Source organism: Bombyx mori, chromosome 11 (genome assembly GCF_030269925.1).
Source record: "Bombyx mori chromosome 11, ASM3026992v2".
NCBI lineage: Eukaryota > Metazoa > Arthropoda > Insecta > Lepidoptera > Bombycidae > Bombyx > Bombyx mori.
The window spans coordinates 19,304,786-19,322,157 of record NC_085117.1 but is presented as its reverse complement, the minus strand read 5'-3'; the positions used below and the strand labels follow the sequence as shown (position 1 = coordinate 19,322,157).

At 42.0% G+C, this 17,372-nt stretch overlaps 1 protein-coding gene across 2 annotated transcripts in view; it reads right to left on the bottom strand.

Moving 5' to 3' along the window:
* LOC110385370 (fatty acid synthase) overlaps positions 1–4,598 on the bottom strand; it is a 54,759-nt gene extending 50,161 nt beyond the window's left edge. For both annotated transcript variants that reach the window (XM_038014152.2, XM_062671277.1), the window contains exon 1: positions 4,320–4,598. The gene's annotated coding sequence lies outside the window, so the exon portion shown is untranslated. The remainder of the gene's footprint in view (positions 1–4,319) is intronic.
* Between the last annotated feature and the right edge of the window lie 12,774 nt (positions 4,599–17,372).

Below are 17,372 nucleotides of genomic sequence, written 5' to 3'. Positions count from 1 at the left end.
GGAACGGAAACCGCACCCCCGCCCCCGCTCGTGACACGCCCCGCGCCCCAGCCTCTGCTCGCACCTCGCCCCGCGCCCACGTTCCGTCCCCCGCAACCCTCTGCCGTCAACGACTTCGCGCTCGTGCGCGACTTCGTCACCGCGGTGAACTTCGACCGTCTGCGATCGTTCGCTGACGCTATCCGTAGGTCGGTAACCCCCGAACAGCGGCTCGCGGCCGCCTTTGATCACATGGACGTTTACGAGTCCGTGTCGCGTACGTTATAAAATCTTTACCGGTAATCAATGGCGCAAAAAGGTAGAGAAAAACCGTATTCCCTTACGTTAGCATTCTATAATGCTAACGGACTCGCGCGGCAACGCGATCAAATTTTTGAATTCCTCCGCGATAATCTTGTAGATATTCTATTAGTGCAGGAAACCTGTCTGAAGCCCTCGCGTCGCGACCCGAAAGTCGCGAATTACGTCATGGTTAGGAATGACAGACTCACCGCCTCCAAAGGCGGGACTGCCATTTACTATAGGCGGGCCCTGCACGTTGTCCCTCTCGATACTCCCTCGCTCTCACATATCGAGGCGTCAGTGTGCCGTATCTCGCTGACGGGACACCAGCCGATCGTCATCGCATCCGTTTATCTCCCCCCGGACAAGCCCCTTCTGAGCAGTGACATCGAGTCACTGTTCGGCATGGGAGACTCTGTCATCCTGGCAGGCGATTTAAATTGCCACCACACTAGGTGGAACTGCCATCGTACAAACGTTAACGGTAGGCGTCTCGACGCGTTTATAGACGACCTCACCTTTGAAATAGTCGGTCCCCCAACTCCAACATGTTATCCGTATAACATCGCGCTCCGTCCGAGCACTATAGACCTGGCATTGCTTAGGAACGTAACTCTGCGCTTGCGTTCCATCGAAGCAATGTCAGAGCTCGACTCAGACCACCGACCTGTCGTTATGCAGCTCGGTCGCCCTCACAACCCAGTCACTGTTACGAGGACCATGGTGGATTGGAATAAGCTGGGCACGTGCCTAGCCGACGCCGCTCCGCCAATCCTCCCTTACGGCCCGGATTCGAATCCATCCCCAGAGGACACCGTCGAATCCATAAACATCATTACCGATCACATCTCTTCCGCGATCATTAGATCTTCTAAAGAAGTCGATGTGGAGGACAGCTTCCACCGCATCAGACTGTCCCCCGATCTTAGGAATCTCTTAAGAGTTAGGAACGCGGCAATCCGGGCCTACGATCGTCTTCCCACGCATTCAAACCGGATTCAGATGCGTCGTCTACAACGCGAAGTCCACTCCCGCTTAAGCGACGCGCGTAACGATAATTGGCATAGTTATTTAGAACAACTCGCGCCCTCCCACCAAGCATACTGGCGACTAGCTAGGACTCTCAAATCCGAAACTACCGCTACTATGCCTCCCCTCTTACGCCCTTCAGGCCAACCACCGGCATTCGATGACGATGACAAGGCTGAGCTGCTGGCCGATGCACTGCAAGAGCAGTGCACCACCAGCACTCAACACGCGGACCCCGAACACACCGAGTTAGTCGACAGGGAGGTCGAGCGCAGAGCTTCCCTGCCGCCCTCGGACGCGTTACCCCCCATTACCACGGACGAAGTTAGAGACGCGATCCACAACCTCCAACCTAGGAAGGCACCAGGCTCCGACGGCATCCACAACCGCGCGCTAAAATTTTTGCCAGTCCAACTGATAGCAATGTTGGCTACAATTTTAAATGCCGCTATGACGCACTGCATCTTTCCCGCGGTGTGGAAAGAAGCGGACGTTATCGGTATACATAAGCCGGGCAAACCGAGAAACGAAACTTCTAGTTACCGTCCGATTAGTCTCCTCTCGACGATAGGAAAAATTTACGAACGTCTCCTTAGGAAACGCCTCTGGGATTTTGTTACCGCGAACAAAATTCTCATAGACGAACAGTTCGGATTCCGCTCAAAACACTCGTGCGTACAACAAGTGCACCGCCTCACGGAGCACATTCTGATAGGACTAAATAGGCGTAAACAAATCCCGACCGGCGCCCTCTTCTTCGACATCGCGAAGGCGTTCGACAAAGTCTGGCACAACGGTTTAATTTATAAACTGTACAACATGGGAGTGCCAGACAGACTCGTGCTCATCATACGAGACTTCTTGTCGAACCGTTCGTTTCGATATCGAGTAGAGGGAACTAGTTCTCGTCCCCGTCAACTGACCGCCGGAGTCCCGCAAGGCTCCGCGCTCTCCCCGTTATTATTTAGTTTGTATATCAATGATATACCCCGGTCTCCGGAGACCCATCTAGCGCTCTTCGCCGATGACACGGCTATCTACTACTCGTGTAGGAAGATGTCGCTGCTTCATCGGCGACTCCAGATCGCAGTAGCCACCATGGGACAGTGGTTCCGGAAGTGGCGAATAGACATTAACCCCACGAAAAGCGCAGCGGTGCTCTTCAAAAGGGGTCGCCCTCCGAACATCACTTCGAGCATCCCACTCCGTAGTAGGCGCGCAAACACCTCCGCCGTTAGTCCCATCACTCTCTTTGGCCAGCCCATTCCGTGGGTCTCGAAGGTCAAATATCTAGGCGTCACCCTCGACAGAGGGATGACATTCCGTCCCCATATAAAAACGGTACGCGACCGCGCCGCGTTTATTCTAGGACGACTCTATCCAATGCTTTGTAGTCGAAGCAAACTGTCCCTCCGCAATAAGGTAACTCTCTACAAAACTTGCATACGCCCCGTCATGACGTATGCAAGCGTAGTGTTCGCTCACGCAGCCCGCACCCACTTGAAATCCCTTCAGGTTATTCAATCACGATTCTGCAGGATAGCCGTCGGAGCGCCTTGGTTCCTTAGGAATGTGGATCTCCACGACGACCTGGAGCTCGACTCTCTTAGTAAGTATCTACAGTCGGCATCGCTGCGCCATTTTGAGAAGGCGGCACGACATGAGAACCCTCTCATCGTAGCCGCTGGAAATTACATACCCGACCCAGTAGACCGAATGGTAAACCGTCGACGTCGCCCAAAGCACGTCATTACGGATCCTCCTGATCCATTAACGGTGCTTTTAGGCACCACAAGCACCGGTCACCGTCCTCGTCGAACCCGTCGCTTGCGACGAAGGGCTCGACGAGCGAACTAACCCATAGACACAGCCCACTGAGTTTCTCGCCGGATCTTCTCAGTGGGTCGCGTTTCCGATCCGGTGGTAGATTCTGCGAAGCACTGCTCTTGCTAGGGTCAGTGTTAGCAACTCTCCGGTTGAGCCCCGCGAGCTCACCTACTAACGTTAGGGTGAAGCTGAAATAGCCTCCCAAGGCTATCAGCATAGGTAGGGAAAAAAAAAAAAAAAAAAAAAAAAAAAAAATCCTAACATTTACATAGATGTTAAATAAATGTATAGGAAAAAATATTTTATATAGTCATTTATCATTAAACCAATAAGAATATTTTTTACACGAATGAACATATTTTGAAATCTAAAATTATAATTACTTTAAGTTTTTCATATTATGTCAGCATAAACACACGTAACAGGACTTAATAGTTTTTTGCTAATGTTTAATTTTGTCATGTTTGCATTAAACTTAGCTTATTTAATAGTTAGCACTTGTCGTGTTACGTCATTATCGATAATATGTGATAATTCATTTAAAAGTATGATGAATCAAAGTTCATAATTATCTATTTGACGTTTTATGAATAAAAATCAATAATAAAGAGAGGTTTACATAACTAAAATGTTAAAAAAATAAAGGTTTGTTCATATAACTGAAGTGTCAAAAAATTTGGTAAAATTCTAATCGTCGCCCATAAAATGTTTTCCGCAAAAGCCTGTATTTTCTATTCCTGTGACCAGTAAGGCAATTTTCTTTATTTCATAATGACATTAATCATATTTATTAACATAATTTAAAAAGGTTAAATTTAACGGCATATGTAAATATTCTGCATAATTTTGTTTAGATTTCCGTTGCGGTTCTTCAAGTTGCGTTAAATCCGCAAAACATTTTGTCTTGGTAACCTTTCGTTGTATACAGCATATCATATCATTCACTTTTTTGAAAATGTATAAAAATTAATATAATTGTACGAATGTGCGCTGTTTACAAAAACTCAATTCATCTACATCTAATTGTTAATATTTAAACATTTTAGTACTTTTTTAACTAATGAAAATTAATTTTGGACAAAAGGTATCAAATCACCTCATGGTGTAGTGTTTAAAAAAATCGATATTATCAATGTAAAAAACCAATACTTTGATTCATTAAAGTTTTGATGGAAACTTACTAATGAGAAAACGATGCACAAATCCCAGTAATTTTGAACCGATCCGACGAGCCCCGAATTATCCCAAGGATCTCCGGTACTTGACTGACTTCAAGGTTCCAATAAAAACTTTTACCGTGAAACCTCACAAATTCAACGACTAGGATTCTATGGGAAAACGGACGCAATACCGGTGTCGACAGTCGAATATCGATCGACGCGCGATTAATTTCCAGTTAGATTCGCGACGCGACACAACTACTGCGCGACGCGTCTAGGACTGCGAAATGTGAGTGAGGAAGGAGAGTCGCGCGATGTTCATTTGCGGTGCGGTGGTGAGGGGCGCTTCGCGTTGCCATGGTGCGAGATCAGGCCACGTGCACGCGGCCAATGGCGGGCGCCGGACCACGCTGCGCTGCCGTGCTGCGCCGCTGACAACCGCAGCACAGACCGAGAACTCACTCATAACACGCATCATAAACATTCACCATCGACATGAACCCGTTGACAATTTTAATTAACTTTTATGATCACGGCAACTTCCAGATTTTCGTGAACTTTGACATGCGATTAGATTACACTGTAGTCTCTCATTTTTTTTTTATGTCATTGAATCAAACTTAAATACTTGTTTTACCCTCAGTTATGTCCTTATTAACACTTTACAATTTTTTTTATAATGGTAAAAACACTTTAATCACCTCTGACTCCTCACTCCACTAAACAAAAACTTAAGTAAAAGCACCTTCGTAAAACGTACCTGCGTGAACCATGGAGTTAATAAGTATAGTAACTCTATGGCGTGAACTTAAAATGTGATTGTCTTAACCGCTACCGGAACGTAAACGGCGTGTCTCGATCTTGACCTCGAACGGGGTCAAATTAAATCATACTAATAATTAAGGTTTAAAAAAAACATTTCATCTTAAATATATATTTTAATTCAGCATATTATATATTATTATCATGATCATAATCGCGTATCACGAATGAATTTCACACGTAAAACGTTTTGAATTGATTCATGCAACCGGCTCGCCATGTAGGTGTGACTCAGGTGAATAAGAGCATCTGTTAGACTACGATGACCTAAACTATATTTAACGTGAATGTATGTTTTTAGTTTTATTTAAATAGATATTATGAGTATTAATCATTGTTACATTTTAATGTTTTATTTCCAGGACTTACACGCGTGCCTTTTAAACATGTTAATTCGAACGAATAGGATTTTGAATTAAGTTCTACAGCCGCTTCACCCAATCTGGAATACATGTTTGCTTCGGAGTAGAAATAGGTAGAATGTTATTATTTAAATAATACATACTACCACCTGTAATAATGCAAAGTTGAAAAGCATATAACACAAAGAATGCTTCTACCCAGTGATTGTTCGGCTTTACAATATCCACAGTAAGCGATAGAGTGGTGTTATTCTAGACTGTATGTATTTGATGTTAATTTTTTTTTCCTACCTTCTAGTAACCTCGAGAGGTTATGCTAGATTCGCATAACGAGTAGGTGAGCTCACGGGGCTCTAACCTGAGGACATTGCTAACACTAGTCCTAGCAAGAGCAATGCTTAGCAGAATCTACCACCAGATCGTAAACACGAAGATCCGGCAAGAAACTCAGTGGGCTGTATCTGTGGGTTAATTTACCCGCCGAACCCTTCGTCGCAAATGAAGGACTCGACGAGAACGGTGACCGGTGCTTGAGGTACCTAAAGGCACCGTTAATGAATCGGGAGGATCCGAAATGACGTGTTTAGGGCGACGTCGACTGTTTACCATTGGGTCCGCAGGATCGGGTATGTAGTTACCGGCGGCCACGACGAGAGATTTCTCGTGTCGTTCCGCTTTTTCGAAATGACGCACTGATGCCGACTGTAAATACTTACTGATGGACTCGAGGTCCATGACGTCGTGGAGATCCACGTTCCTTACAATCACAATGCTCCGACAGCTATCCTTAAAAAACGGGATTTAACGATTTGAAGGGGTTTCAAGTTAGTGCGGGCCGCGTGAGCGAATACTACACTTGCATACGTCATGACTGGACGTATGTTTATATGTTCAGGTCGAATTGATTTAGAACTGACACCGAGATATTTTGTTTGTAGGCCTTTGATCCCTTTGTCATATTCAGATGATTTTGGACCAAATTATGCGATGTTTCGTTTTCTTCTTTTGTCTTTATCGGACTACTTGGGGTCGGCGCAGCATGTCCTCTTTTTCCATTCATGCCTGTCATACGTCATCTATGCACTCACACTCTTCTCGCGCATCCCTTTTCACACAGTTCATCGAATCCTTTTTAAGATGCTTCCTCTCTTGTATGCAAATCGTATGATTTCCTTTATACGATGTTTGATCTTAAACATCATAAAAGTCACCAAATCGACACCAGACTGTCAAAAATTATTTACGTTCTTAATTTTGTGTGTGGGTATTTCCATCGAGCAAGGTTGCTTACTTGTTTTACCAAACAAAATATTTTTTATTTTATTGCTTAAATGGGTGGACGAGCTCACAGCCCACCTGGTATTAAGTGGTTACTGGAGCCCGTAGATATCTACATCGTAAATGCGCACCCACCTTGAGATATAAGTTCTAAGGTCTCAAGTGTAGTTACAACAGCTGCCCCACCCTTCAAACCGAAACGCATTACTGCTTCACGGCAGAAATAGGCGGGGCGGTGGTACCTACCCGTGCGGACTCACAAGAGGTTCTACCACCAGTAATTACGCAAATTATAATTTTGCGGGTTTTATTTTTATCACACGATGTTATTCCTTCACCTTGGAAGTCAATAGTGAACATTTGTTGAGGACGTATTTCATTAGGAAAATTAGTACCCGCCTGAGATTCGAACACCGGTGCATCGCTCAACATGAATGCACCGGACGTTTTATCCTTTAGGCCACGACGACTTCATACAACATATTAATACAAAAAAAAAAGACTTAATCACTAAAATCTTGGGGAATCTACGTTCTTCCTGAACTAAAATTATTCTAACACATTCTTAATTTGTAACTATGACAACATTAAACAACACGATCTATTTCCTTTAAAACGAAAGTCGTGACAATTTATATAATGACAAAGTATTACAAGAATCACTTTAATGCCCGACTCTACTAAGAACATCACGTCAAAAATATAGTTCAATAATTGACAGCTAAACTACAGTTTTTCAGATTTGTTTATTTTCTTGCAATGCATAAACCACTGCAACGTAATTACGGATTCTAGAATTCACAAAAAACACAAATCAGCGGACATCTTTTTTTTATATTAATGTGAAATCATTTGCTTTGAAACTACAGCTTTCCCGCTCTTGAGTTCGAATTAGAGAAGTGAATATGAAGTCGTAGGATGGCCGGGTTGTAGCGTCGTAGATCTATATATTTTAGAGTAAAAAGGCCTGAGCTCAGTTCAGCTCAGTGTGACTTGTTTAATGGCGGATGCACAGACCAGCAGTATTGCCAATATAATATATTTTTTTTTCTCCTACCGACGCCGAAAGTTCGGTTTTCCTCCCGCTGTACAGAGAAGAAAGTCTAACTTTTCCTCCCGCTGTACAGGGAAGAAAGTGTAACTTTTCCTCCCTGAGTACTGACAAGTGCGCATGCACGTTAGTGTCTACGTCTGCTCTCACGCACCTAAAATTCTCCGCCATTGTTGTGCTCGGGTAATATGCAATATTGTGTAAAAGTGAAATAAACAAAAGGCAATAAAATTTTATTGTGAAGTATTAAAAAAAGATGAGTTCATCATACAGTTCTTATTCAATTAGTAGTAGTTTACTTAAAATTAAAAAACAGTTAAATAGTTTTTTTATGAGTATGGGGGGGCTCCGCCCTCCGCTACCCCCCGCCAGGGCTTGGCCTCTGGACCCCACCGGGGCTTCGCCCCTGGGCCCCGGCTCTGTACTCCACGAACTTTCGGCCAGGTAGGAAAAAAAATGGTATGTGCACCGCGGGAAAAAAGTAGGACATCTCATCCCGCGTGTTTGCCAGTTTCACACGCGGGAGGGAATGTCCTACTTTTCTCCCTTGGTGCACAATGTACTATTACCTAACATCTCCCGTTTTAAGTTAAAGACTACACTTATTTCTAAGGTAAGTACAGTTCTGAGTAGTCGTGTTTGACTATGTACGATGCTTCGTAGTCAGAACGATTTTGTTCTATTGTCATTACGAAAGCCTCACAGTCTATAAAGAAGAAAATTATATGGCTTATTTGGCTTGGCTATTATTTGGCAGACTGTTCACAAACTTCGCCTACATGTATTGAGTGTTAATATTAAAAATATGTAAAATTTTAACACAAAGATTCATTCATATAGAACACCTTTCAAATTAGCGACTACCCGCGTGAATTTTCCAAAAAATTTCACACAGACCTTGTCTTAACAATTGGGATTACGATGACAGCGAATCGTCGACCCATTTCTCAATGATGCTCCGTCACGCATATCTCAATTGATTTAGATATACGATTGTATTGACATACTTGCATGTTCTTGCATATTTAAGTTATCGCTTTGACGTACATAATATTAGCTTATAAAATATTCAGTCTGTGTTACGTTTTGCGGGTTAAACGTTAAGCAATTGCGTCATTAATATCAATAACAGTGTTTTAAACAAATCTATAGCTCCCTAACATTACAAAATATAACTATATTAGAAATTTTCCAAGCTGCTCAAGCGTGTACGACAAAAACAGAATTATCAACATATTATTGCCAATGATAGCTTAATTGCCATTATATTTGGTTTAAAAGTCGCTGATACGTATAAAAGCGTCTAATTGTAAAATTTATCCTCAACACTGTGTACAATGTATTCGTCGACTTCCACCGCTTGGATATATCTGCTTCCTTCGACATGGACAATTAGTATTCTTATGAGCGATAACGTAGTTTTTTTCGTTTTTATATTGCTTACTAACACATTCTTCAGCAAGTCATCCGAGTCGCAATGAGTCAAAAGTGATTATTTATTATTACTAACCGTGGACGTAGTAATATGTAGTAGTAGTAGCAGTAATTGAATTACGTACTACACTGAAAGGCATAATGCAGTGCGAAAATCGATGGGCTTTTGAAGAGTGAATTTTGCTAGTTTCAAACCTTGATATGAATGCTCGTTTGATTAATTATGTCGATATCTTTATTCTTTACGCCCCAAATGATCCTAACATGGAATAATATTATATTTAATTTGATATTTCCACAGAAAACAGGGGCATGTATATTTTTCATTCGAGAATCGAAATCTTTAAGATAACTGAAGTTTGTGGAAAAATGTCACATTCATGCACATTGATATAGCTACTTATCAAATATATTATTGACTCATTTATGGAATAGGCCCAAGAAGTGTGATAACAAACTTACTTTTGTTTGAAATTTAAATGTTTGTTCGAGAAACTAAGTTTAACACTGGTTAGAAAATAATAATTGGTTTTTGTATTATATCTGTCCTTATCTACACTACTGCATTCATTGGAGCACTTTTTCAATGTTATTTTATCGTTTTTTGCCTATTTTGTATTTGTGGTTGTATTTATTGAAAAGAGTTTTCGTGCAAGCTGTACTCGCCATAAAGGTACGCAGCCCTCCACTAGTAATATTCTGCATGCTTAGTGCGAGTATTTTAACGTTCTCGATAGCGTAAAAGTTACCTAAAATTTTAATGCAGTTTGAATATGTAGCACCCCTAGTGGCAAACGTAGGCAAAGTTCCATTCCATACAGATTTGAATAATGGAGAACGTTAAAAAAGCCTCATTAAGCACACTGGACACAGTGTGCAATAGTCTTGTAACCCACGATGCATACTTAAGGGACGGGTGAGCACAAGACTCACTAATTCAGCTGTAACAACATTGGCCATAAGTGATAGCTAACACATTGTTAGGGGGCAATGGTAGGTTTCGCTCATCTTCTTCTTTTGACCCTTATCCCTCATCATATGGGATTAATTCTTCTTCATTCTTCATGGGGATTTGGCATGAGTTTTACGACGGGCCGCCTGCCTGATGTCAACCCTCTTGGAGTCATCTCCAGCAGCACATTCATTCTATTTCGAGGAGGCGGCGCGACACGATAACCCACTTATCGTGGTCGCCGCTAATTACATATCTGACCCAAGCGACGCATAGCAACCATCGCCCAAAACAAGTCTTATCGGATTCCCCAGATCCAATCTCAATTCTTTTAAGTTCTTCAAGCACCGGTCACCGTCCTCGTCAAACTCATTGATTACGACGCGGGTCGTCGAGGTGATGGTCGACGACTCTACACTCTACATCGGCCGTCTCGGTACAGCAGCCCGACGGGCCGCCCCAGGCGGTGCCGCTGGTGTTCCGGAATACCCCCCTGGACCAGGATCAGTCTGCCAGGTTGGAACGCGATACACCGCCAACCGGTTGCTCTTACACAACAGTTCCGTGGAACTGCTGACACGCAGCGCGCTAGAGCGCAAGTAGCACCCCACAGGTCTCTCCCGCTCAGGTCGTAGCTAGTGCTAGATACCAATAGCTACGGTTTATTCTGCCCTACCATTAGTAAGAACGTATGAATTGAGCACGAGTCACTCAAATGTATAATCAAGTCACAATTGATAATGTGAACTTTGCAATAACCTCTAGAGTTTCGTTTTTAGTGATAATAGATGTTATCTGGGTGCGAGTCAATCGGCAAGGTCCGATGATAACAGACGCGGGATCACGCGCACCTGATGTGCATTTCGTGTAGGGTTGTCAAGGGCTTATTTCTGCCGCGAAATCGTAATGTACTCTGGTTTGAAGGACTCATGTCTCAAGGGGGTGTCGTCGTTAACGTGGTTAACGTCTGTAGGCGTCCCGTCACGACTTAACATCAGTTGGGCTATGAACTCTTCCATCCATCTAAGCAATAAGAGTCTTGACAAGTCAAGGTCTTTTAGTAGGTTATAGAGAGATTTAGTTGGTATACCTACCTCTCGCTCCCCCTTCGACAGCATATAGACTAACCACGGAAAACGGAAACAGTTTTTTTTACTGATATTCCAATTATTATTTTTTAAACAAAGTAGATATTGTAAAAAGTAATGTAACAAAGTCTTGAGTTGGCTGTGATGATGATCGAATTTTGACCACTGGACAAATTTAATAACGGTTGTATATTAACACGGATGAGATGTAGCGACCGATATGTCTGTTTTGTACATAATAAAAACTTTTAAAGACCCATCCCTAGGTGTATACAACTCCGAAATAGCTACGATTGAATAATGCGTTACATAAGTTGAAAAACTTTATATTTCTTGTTGCCACAACTGAATTACCAACGATCCAGTATGCTCTTCAAATTAGTGACGTAATTTTTTCATTGATAAAAATTATGTTGAATTTAATTTAGTTCAACCTATAGAAGACAGGTTTTTGTGGTTGCTACAAAGATGATAGTCAATGTCATTTTGACCATGACCATGGCATGACATGTTATTTTTCAAACGTTTGCATTGAGGCACTGGTCTGTGGCTGTGCCCATGGAATATATTATAATGACTACGATTGATCAGGTGAGCGTTATACTCGTTTGCCTTAGGCAATGAAAATTGTCGATTAGTGGGTCGTAAGTATCCATATGCGAATTTAGTTGGTTAAGCGTTATGGACCTACAAGTAGAATCATCCTCTAACTCACCATCTAATTCTATAGTATTGGTATAAACAATTATTGGTTTTAACTTAAAAATGGCTGCCATTTTAAGATTACAATAGAGTCTTAGATGTCAGGTACCAAGATGGGGAACAGAATACAGATTGTGGTATCCTTGAGTTCCGATTACAGCCACTATCTGCTACCATCGGCCGGTGTGCTGTGAGCTCATTCCTCAACCCACCTACGGCTAAACGAAAAAACAATAATAAAAAATAAAATCTCGAAATTATTTTATTACAAATGCATTTACAGCATAGGTATCTACAATTTGTTCACAATCAATTATTACTGTTTCATAATATTCGATGCATGTACATATTCATATTTATATTTCTATTTATTTACCAACCATTGTCTCGATCAAATTATTGAAGCATAAATTAAAGTAGACATTGAAGTTGTGTGCTCACTGTCAACTTTATTCGTGAATAAAAATAAATGTACATAATATGAACTTAAGTAACAAGAATGAAATGACTATTTAAAATCTTATTTGGCAATTGCGTAAATCAATTTTTTTTTGTTTCCATTGTTTAAACAGCTACCAGTATTGGCTTTTAATATGGTAATATGTTAAACTTTCAGTTTCCTAATAGATAGTAGCGTCATCGATTGACTAAATAGGATCATAGAGAACACCGCAGCATCAGTCAAAGTTCTAGAAGAGTGTCATACACGTCACATTTCAAGTGTCCACACATTTAATCTATAGATTTAAAAAAAACCCGTTTTCATTTGATTTAGCCGACTCTATGCCTGTCCTTGATTACTTTTTTATTGCCCTTGTAGGTAGACGAGCATACGGCGCACCTGTGAGCTTAGTGCGAGTTTTTTTTTTTAACGTTCTCGATAGCGCCAAAATTAACTCAAATTTGTATGCAGTTGGAAGAGCGCCCCTAGCGGCAAACGTAGGCACTTGTTCACTGGTGGTAGGACCTCTTGGGAGTCCGCACGGGTAGGTACCACCACCCCGCCTATTTCCGCCGTGAAGCAGTAATGCGTTTCGGTTCGAAGGGTGGGGTAGCCGTTGTAACTATACTGAGATCTTAGAACTTATATCTCGAGGTGGGTGGCGCATTTATATTGGAGATGTCTATGGGCTCCAGTAACTACTTAACACCAGGTGGGCTGTGAGCTCGTCCATCCATCTAAGCAATAAAAAAAAGAAAGGCAAACATTTATTGAGTTAACTTTTACGCTGTCGAGAACGTTAAAAAACACGCACTAAGCACACTGATGGTGAGTGGTTAACGTCTACCATGGACTTCAGAAATGCCAGGGGCAGAGCCAAGCCTCTGCCCACCAAACGGGACCACAGATTACTAAATAAAAAACCGGGACCAAGGGTCAGGTATCAGCCAAACATTCGTATGACGAATAAATTCTCTGGCAGGATGTTAATATCTATATTTCTATATCAGCCCCCGGTTCCCGTAGTACAGGAACTCCTAGCTTGCGACCAGATGTCGATGATGTGTGTGATTAGTCCCCACGTTATAACGTTTTCACAAAGACTGCCCGCCCTCCAGACCGCATCGCCAAACTACTCTTCGGCAGTACTACTTACGTATGATAATGGCGCCAAATTAATTAATTTTTCGACTTCAATTCCAACTACATAGTAATATTATTTAAATTAAATAATTATTTAATGCCTTAAATTTACATAAAATAATAATCAAATCTGTTATTGTATAGACCGTCTGAAGGAATTACAACTTTAAAATATCTTTTGTAGTATTTAAATGTAAAAATTGTAATTCATGGACAAAAGACATGTTAGATTTTAAAATAGAAATTACATAACAATAGTTATTTTACGTTGAACCGAAATTTCAGAGGACATTCAAAGTAAATAATTATTTTCAATTCTCAAGCTACTGCATAAACTTCTTCTTCGTTACAGAAATCTGCGTAGAGCAGAGCATTTAAATCAGAAATTAGTCACGGACATATTATTATCTGGAGGAACGCAAAAACAGTGTTAATATTATAAAACAATATGTCATGGTTGTTTCCGAGATTTAAATACTTCAAGTTTCAGTCAAGTATTTACTTGTTTTTTTTAAATAATAATATTAAAATGTTGAAAAAACAAGTGATCAAATGCAAAACTAAAAGAGACAGGGCCTCAGATCAGCTAGAATGAATTTATTTCGGCGAATTTCAGTCTTTTACTCCCTTTTTATGCTTACAAGACAGATGCTTGAACCGCGTCAACGACAGTTTCAAGCTAAGTTAGCTTCTAACAATAACATTTGGATCTTGGTGGAACATCTTTACTTTGTCGACACTGGTGCTTCCCACATGCCTATGCTTCGAGTCTGGTAAACCATCTACAAGCTCTGATTTATCCACTTCGTGACAAATCTACTCGCGTACCTACTACAGATTTTGACACTCTTAACGTTTGGGCCACTTGTCTATCAATGTGCCATTCCGAACGGTTTTTTTTATTGCTTTGATAGGTCGACGAGCTCACAACCCACCTGGTGTTAAGTGGTTACTGGAGACCATAGACATCTACAAAGTAAATGCACCACCCATCTTCAGATATAAGTTCTAAGGTCTCAGTATAGTTACAACGGCTGCCCCACCCTTCAAACCGAAACGCATTACTGTTCCACGGCAGAAATAGGCAGGGTGGTGGTACTTACCCGCGCGGACTCACAAGAGGTCCTACCACCAGTAAAACCGCATACCGAGAGCAATAACTGTAACGTATCTTAAGTGCAACAACTGCATTCGTTTTTACACCTTTCTCACAATGTACCTCTGTTAAGCCCCAATAAGAAACTCCCAACCATACTATGAGCGAGGATGGAAAATGACCTTGTTGGACATGCGGAATACGGTTGCTCGCTTCTTCACTACTGTGTGCGTACACCTTATCATTTTGTTAGTTGTAGCTCTCTTCTACGGTAAAAATTTTTTCATCCGAAAAAAGAATTTCCCGATATTTTTTTCCCGCGTACCGCTTCAACAAAGCGCGGTATCTCTTCAGTCTCCGGTCCATTAGACGAGCATTCAAATGATGTCCTGTTTTTCTTCGATATGCCCGAAGCCCTAAGTCTTCATTTAACACCCTTTTCACCGTGGTTCTGCTTAACTCCATCTGAAGGGCCAACAGTTTCTGCTTACGTTTGGGATTTCTTTGAATTCGCGCCTTCACAGCTTTTATCACTGCTGGAGTCCTAACAGACCGAGGGCGACCACTTCTTGACCTGTCATCTACACTAGAGTCTTCATTGTATCGTTTGATGGTACGATAAACGAATCTTTTGGTTATATTCAAATTTTTCAGTATGTTAAAAATTTGAATTGGCGCGTAACCGCAACGATGCAACGCAATAACTGCAACACGGTCTTCTTTAAGCGTCCACTCCATATTTAAAAATGAGTAAAATTCTAAAAGTATACATTTTTATTTTCATGAACAATTCGAAATTCGAATTCAATAAACTTTTTTGTGGCCAGCATTCTAAAAGAAAAGTTTTTACTGTGTGACAATACTTATGACCTGACTAGTTAGTAGGTATGTGCTGTGTGACAGTCCGGTCCGAAGTCGTCGTGGCTTAAAGAATAATTGTGTATGCTTATCAAAGGATGTGACTATGACTATGCCGACGATGAAATTCCACAGGCACGTGTCAATTTTCTAGGGAATTACGTGCTAACACGTGTTCACTTGGATCTTCTACGACTAAGGAATAACATCAGATACTGCGTAACTACCTATTAGTTTGGATGTAGGTGACAACGGTCGTCGCACTGGAGATCGATTGGAGAGGCCTGTGTTAGCAGTGGACAGCTGTAGGGTGAGATGATGAACTACTTATTGGTGGTGGGGGGTTTTATAGCCGACACGGGCAGGTACCACTGTACCCACTATTTCTGCTGCGAGGAAATCTCACGTTCGAAGACTCCATTTCGGGCAGGTACCATTGTCCCCACTATTTCTGCTGCGAGGAAATCTCACGTTCGAAGACTCCATTTCGGGCAGGTACCATTGTCCCCACTATTTCTGCTGCGAGGAAATCACACGTTCGAAGACTCCATTTCGGGCAGGTACCATTGTCCCCACTATTTCTGCTGCGAGGAAATCACACGTTCGAAGACTCCATTTCGGGCAGGTACCATTGTCCCCACTATTTCTGCTGCGAGGAAATCACACGTTCGAAGACTCCATTTCGGGCAGGTACCATTGTCCCCACTATTTCTGCTGCGAGGAAATCACACGTTCGAAGACTCCATTTCGGGCAGGTACCATTGTCCCCACTATTTCTGCTGCGAGGAAATCACACGTTCGAAGACTCCATTTCGGGCAGGTACCATTGTCCCCACTATTTCTGCTGCGAGGAAATCACACGTTCGAAGACTCCATTTCGGGCAGGTACCATTGTCCCCACTATTTCTGCTGCGAGGAAATCACACGTTCGAAGACTCCATTTCGGGCAGGTACCATTGTCCCCACTATTTCTGCTGCGAGGAAATCACACGTTCGAAGACTCCATTTCGGGCAGGTACCATTGTCCCCACTATTTCTGCTGCGAGGAAATCACACGTTCGAAGACTCCATTTCGGGCAGGTACCATTGTCCCCACTATTTCTGCTGCGAGGAAATCACACGTTCGAAGACTCCATTTCGGGCAGGTACCATTGTCCCCACTATTTCTGCTGCGAGGAAATCACACGTTCGAAGACTCCATTTCGGGCAGGTACCATTGTCCCCACTATTTCTGCTGCGAGGAAATCACACGTTCGAAGACTCCATTTCGGGCAGGTACCATTGTCCCCACTATTTCTGCTGCGAGGAAATCACACGTTCGAAGACTCCATTTCGGGCAGGTACCATTGTCCCCACTATTTCTGCTGCGAGGAAATCACACGTTCGAAGACTCCATTTCGGGCAGGTACCATTGTCCCCACTATTTCTGCTGCGAGGAAATCACACGTTCGAAGACTCAATTGAGGAAAGGCCGCCGCGCCCTCCAAAGCGAAAACACCAGTAAAATCTATTATCTAATATTAAAGAAAAATCTGTATTATTTAAAAACTCTTTAGTTTATAAAAAGGATTTTTCTCCAGTGTCATAGACTGAAGTCTGTCATTGTAAAAATAAGTTCAGTTTTGTATTTTTCTAAAACTGCTTACTATTAATTTTTTTTTTTATAAATTTTAAAACAGAGTATGGACTTTAAATTTTGTTCTCTTATTACAGAAAACTCAATTATTTTATTGTTTATTCATTCATTCTGAAATACTCCATATCATTAAACTATCAGCAGCTTTTCTACTATCGATGGCAATTAAACAACGAAAACCTATAAAGGTTTTCGTTGTTCTATAATATA